The following is a 5,640-nucleotide window of genomic DNA, read 5'->3' as shown; positions in this document are numbered from 1 at the left end:
CTGGGCACCTTGGCCAGCGTCGGACTCAGAAGGACTTGAGCCCATTCCAGGTGCACTGTGACTCGGGGCTGCCCGCACACCCTCATCCTCTTTCAAGGCCAGGAGTTGTTTCTGCATCAGCTGGTAGGAGGGAGGAGGACAGTGACGGACAGTGACTCCAGGACTCGAATCCAAATACAGACACTGTGGCATTCCTGCCATCCTCCTGCAACTTATTCCCAGCTTTGTGCCCTTCCCTCCCCTCCCGGCTCCCCATCCTCTCCTTCCTTTCACCCTGCACTGCACCCACCCCAGAACAGGCACTTCCCCATGCCAGACCTCCCAGGCAGGGGAGGGATGGACAGCACCAGGTGACCCTCCTGTTCTGGGGCCCTACCTCTCCCCTGTTCACTGGGGTCCCTCCGTGCCCTGGTCTTCCTGGGTGTCCCTTGTGTCCCCTGTTCTACCGGGGATCCCTCCCTCCTCTGGCCCCCCTGGGACATCTGGGTTCCCCTGTCCCCTGGATCACCTGGGGTCCCCCTCCTGTGGGGTCCCCTGGCTCCCTGAGTGTCCCTCTCCCTCCTCTGGCTCACTTCTTCAGGAGTGAGCCCTTCCTCCTGCTCCAGCTCCTCCACTAGGTCCAAGAGATCCAGCTGTGGGTCTGGGGAAAGCAATTCTGCCAGGAATCAAGGGTGAATGACTGCCTCCACCTCGGACAGAAAGAAGAGGCTGTGAGCATCCTTGGCCAGGAGTGGCCTGTGAGACAAGAAGACCCAGAGGGAAAGTGAAAAGCAGAGACCCACCTCACTCTCCTCCACAAGGCGGGGATGGTCAGCACACACACAAACACACACACACGCACATACACACACAAACATGCACATACACAGTCACACACAAAAGAGCACATATACAGAGGCACATACACAGACACACAAAGGCATACACACAAAGAGACACAAACATGTACACACATACATCTGCGTAAACCTCCCCTAACACCTGGTTCAGGAACAAGGAGCTGAGCTTAAGTCCCAACGGCCTGAGCAGAGCCCAGATCTTGGGTGCTGAGTGTTCCATGCCCTGGCATCTTGTAGACCCCAGGCTCCATGCCTATCCTACCTTGGTGACAAAGTCCTCCTGGGAACACAGCTTGTCAATGTAGCTCAAGAGGCCCGGGTCCGAGTAGGTGCCATCCTCTTCCTGCTTCAGCTCATTTCCGTCCTCTCCACCTTCTGCATCTGACTCGCCTGTGGCTGAGTGGACGGGCCCCACCAGCGCCTCTGTGATGTCCATATACTCCCTCACAGCCTCAGGGGGAATCTCCTTGGGTGCCTTGGGCTCTGGGGGCCGCTGGGACCTGTGTGGCTTTGGGCGGGAGGGCTGGGCCCTGGGGCTGGACATCCTGGGAACACAGGCTGAGACAGAGCAGGAGGAAGGGAAGGAAGGTGAGGGACTCCCGGTCCACCTCCTGACCACCAAGCGCACGTTGGTGAGGGCATTGTTTGGGGGACATTGATGTGGGTGTGGGGGGGGTCAGGACCACCTGAAGCCTCATGCACTGTTGGAGAGGGGAGGTAAGGGGGCATCTAAGAGAGTCACAAGTAAGGAAGTGGGGAATCTCCAATTTTCTAGGGGTCTGCCCATCAAGCCCACTTCCTAGGCAGACTTTTTGTGGGGTCCTTTGACAGGGAGGTGTGAGAGGAGTTACAAAACTGACCAAGTCAATACCCCATAGTGACAAAGGGCAGCTGAGACCCCATGCCCCCACCTCCCGCCTCGGTGGCTGTTTTGGTTGAAAGACCAATGCCCCTGTCTTGAAGGAAAAGGATCCACGTGGGGACAGTAGCCAACCCTAGGCCCCTGTTACCTGTGCCTTCAACTCCAGTGGGAACCTGGGTGCCTGGCTGAAGGCCCACTTTCGGGGCTGGGGGCCCCCGAGGATCCAGCTTCGGTGGGGCTGGAGGAGGCAGGTCCTGCGCACACTGCATCCACTATAACTTCTGAATCTGCATCTCCTCCTTGGCCTCAAATTCCATGAACCTGGGGGGTGACGGAGGCATAGGCCACCCTGAGGAAAAGGCCTGGGTTCTGGAGCCCAACAAAGGCAGCCAAGAATGAGGGATTGGGAGAGGATGTGCCTTGAGGCTGTCAAGGCCCTGTGAGGTGCTGTCCACAGCAGAGAGCTGCTCCTGGAACTGATACAAGATCTGGGACCCTTCCTGCCTCACCAGCACTGGAGGCCATTCAACAGCATAGACCCAGGTCGCTTAATTGAACCAGGTCAACGGGACACGTGGCTGACCCAGGGGGCACCCTCCTCATGCCCCCCGACCCCATCCAGAACCACATGAAGGGCTGACAGCCAGAGGCTGGAACAGGCATGTGTTCCCTACAGCGGTCCTTGCCCGAATCCAGAACCCTGGGCTGGGACTGAGAGTCCTGGAACATAGACCTGGAGACAGGGCCCAGGAGAGGCTGGGCAACGCGGATGCTGGGCTCAGAGGAGAGGCCTTCCTTTCCTCTGAGAGGCGCTCGTTTGTTTGGTTTTGTTTCTTAAACCAAGGGGATTACCATGGAGCAAACACTGCAAGGGCCGTTGACCCTTGGGTTGATGACAGCTGGCTTTCCCAGCCTCTTCAGGGATGCCAGGGTACCCACTCAGGCCACTTTTCATGAGGAGAGGGGGTCCCAAATCTATGTCAGTGGCCGCCAGCCACCCACCACTAAAGAAGCAGCAGGCTGGCGGGTGGAGCTCTTTCCCCGGCCCAGCCCATATGGCCGGAGTTGGACCCCTACTGGACTCACAGCTTCACCCTGCGCCGTCCTGAGACCTTCATGTCAAGGCAAGGGTAGGTCAAAATCAGGGGAGGGCAGAGCTCCTGGTGGAGGAAGGACAGAAGACCCAAACTCTCAAGGTGAGGGAGGGGTTTCTGGAGGACAGTAGGGCCTCTGGGCTGCGGGGCCCCTGTTCTGGGTGACAGCCCTCCTCCTTTGTCCTCTCTGATGAGCACCCCCATGGCCAGACCCTGCCCTTACCCACTCGCCTCACCCTCCATGCAGCCCCTGGGCCCAGGACGCTGACTCACTTTTCCGCCATCTCGTAGTAGATCATCTGGTCAAAGTTGCTTCTGCACTGCCATTCCTGTACAGCCCTGCACAGTGCCTCCTCCAGCGTCATGGTGGGCTTCAAGTGGGCCAGGGATCAAAGCACTGGGCTGTAAGCCCTCGGGGTCAGTCTCCGTGCCCAGCCCAGCCCCCACCTGCCTGACCCCACTGGCCAATGTGGACCACACATCACTCAACGCAGCATGACTGAGCAACAGGAGGGTGAGAGGCAGGTATCTGCGAGGGCAAAGACAAGCCTTCCCGGCTACTGCTGTCACCGCCTCACAGTCACTCGAGGATGACCATCCACTCCCAGGCTACAGCTGGGACACTGTGCCTTGGGGAGCTCTTTTCCTCTTCAAGGTTGCCTTTTCATAATAAAAATCACTATCATCAATAAGGTGTGGCATGTGCCAGGCCATCTATGAAGCTAACACTTCATAGATTAGCCCAAGGAGTTTTCTGCCCAGTCCTCTGAGTGAAGTGTGATTGTCCCCTTTTTACGAGGGACCGGAGGTTTAGGATGGAAATGCCTGCCAGGCTCACAACTCTAGTGGGAGAGAGCCCACACCCTTAGGAGAGCTCTACCATCACCCTGTTCCTAGTGGAATTCTCCACAACAACAAAGTCGAGGCGTGCATTAAGTGCTCTCCTGGGCCCCGCACTCCTCCCCCTCCTGCGAAGTGACCTCTCCTGGCCATGTACATCAAGTCCTGTACGAAAGGAGATCTCACCACAGGAGAGTGCGGCATTCACTCCTTGGCTCCTCACCTTACACCACGACCCTCTCTGACTGCAAGTCTTCAGTCCATATTACCATGAGAATCATGGAAGAGCAAGTTGGCTAGACTCTCAGGGTGGTGGGGTCAGTTGAGATGAGGCACATTTCAGTCATGATGTCATGGACTGGCAGGCTCACCCATATGACCGACAATGTGCCTTCTCATAGCATGGACATCGCCCTCAGACCTTGCTTCCAGTATCCCTAGAAATCTAACCTGCGAGTCCATCCCCAGGTCCTCTTTATCTAAAAGCTCCAATAAGCTCATGACCCCCTGAGCGTTCACTCACATGAGAAAGCAGGAAAGAGCTTCTGCATCAGGACTCTGGGGAAGGTGTCTCCAGGCCAGTGGTTTGAGGCGCTGCCAACGTCGGAAGTTACTGTACACGCTCTGGGGGTTAGAGCAGTCACCGTGCGAGGCGTAGGACTGGTTGGTGGCCAGGCTGCCCTGCCTGGAAGTGCCATGTGGCCAAGGCCCATAGTTCACTGGGCGAATGATAGGGGCCAGCTGGGCAGCTAGTGGTGGAGCTTGAGGAGGAAAGCCTGGGGTCCAGCCTCCCTTGCCAGCCTGAGTAACTCCAACAGCTGGAGCAGTCACAATGGTCTCCATCACAGGGGTTGCTAAGAATATGGATGCAGGACATGCAGCACTCCCGCTGAGGGCCCCTGGAGTACTCCAGGTGAGGGGGCCTTGGGTAACGATAAAGGTCTGAGTCTGGGGGGGCCTCCACTGGACTCCCTTGTGACCTGACTTGGACAGTGAGGTTGCAAGCCCCAGGGGCACTGGGTCCACGGCCACCATTAGCCACCAAAGGCATCGTGGGGAATCAACCTGTCATCCTTGCTGCCATCCTTTCTCCATAGCCAGGGCAATTCCTCTTGATCCACCTCCAATGACCCCTCCTCCCCAGTGCAGTCTCAGGTTTCTTCAGGCTCCCTAGTCTCCCCAGCTGAAATGTGCTTGTGTTCAGTGCTCTCTTCTCCCTCTACTTCAGTCCAACTATGTGCCCACAGTGAAGTGTCACATGTGAACCCGAAGGATGTGAGAGATGGCAGGGTCTCTGAAAACACACCCCCAACCTATAGGCTTACCTTCTTCTGAAGCCATCCTGCAGGCTTGGGCACGGACTACTGCTGCCTGGTAGCCTCAATGAGAAAAGTCAAGACCAGGACCCAGAGAGTGACCTGGTTCAGCAGTTGCTCAGGATCCAAGTAAAGGAGGGACAAGTTTGAATCTAAATAGTAGAATGTGGGCTGAAACTTTCTGCAATGGAGGAGGGGCAGAGGGCACATGGGTCTGGGTGGGGTGGGGTGGGGGGACATTTCACGAGGGCTCTGGCAGGTAGGCAAGAACCAGAAGTTCCTTCCACCTCACACAGTGGCAACACAATTGGCGTGTGCCTCTTCAGGCAGTTTATAAACTGTTTTTTTGATTCATGGCACCGAGGTTGGACATGACGGTCCCTTCCTTTCACGTCTTTATCCATCAACCTAGTTTTGTGTCCCTCAACACATTCTGCTTCCTACCAGGCTCTTGACTTACTTCAACAGAGACTAGACTTTCTGAACAAAATACCCAAGTGTTAGTCTGATAAACACTTGGGTATTTATGGCCACATGGAACTGAGTATTTGAAATTAGGATTGTCTCAGCAGATCCAGTGTCTTTGACTGCTGTATGTACATCACTCCTAAGGAAGTGGTCCTTGTGCTCCAACCAACCTCCAGCAGGACCAGCCTTACTAATGATCCTTTGTGTCGGAAAGCCCCCGT

The 5,640-nt window shown here is 56.3% G+C and overlaps 1 pseudogene; it reads right to left on the bottom strand.

The window, feature by feature from the left end:
• Positions 1-265: 265 nt before the first annotated feature.
• LOC101325350 (NUT family member 2F-like) lies at positions 266-4,692 on the bottom strand (annotated as a pseudogene).
• Positions 4,693-5,640: the final 948 nt, after the last annotated feature.

The sequence above is a fragment of the Tursiops truncatus genome, chromosome 6 (genome assembly GCF_011762595.2).
Source record: "Tursiops truncatus isolate mTurTru1 chromosome 6, mTurTru1.mat.Y, whole genome shotgun sequence".
NCBI classification, from domain to species: domain Eukaryota; kingdom Metazoa; phylum Chordata; class Mammalia; order Artiodactyla; family Delphinidae; genus Tursiops; species Tursiops truncatus.
Note: the sequence above shows the minus strand (reverse complement) of the source record. Positions and strands in the feature narration are given on the sequence as shown.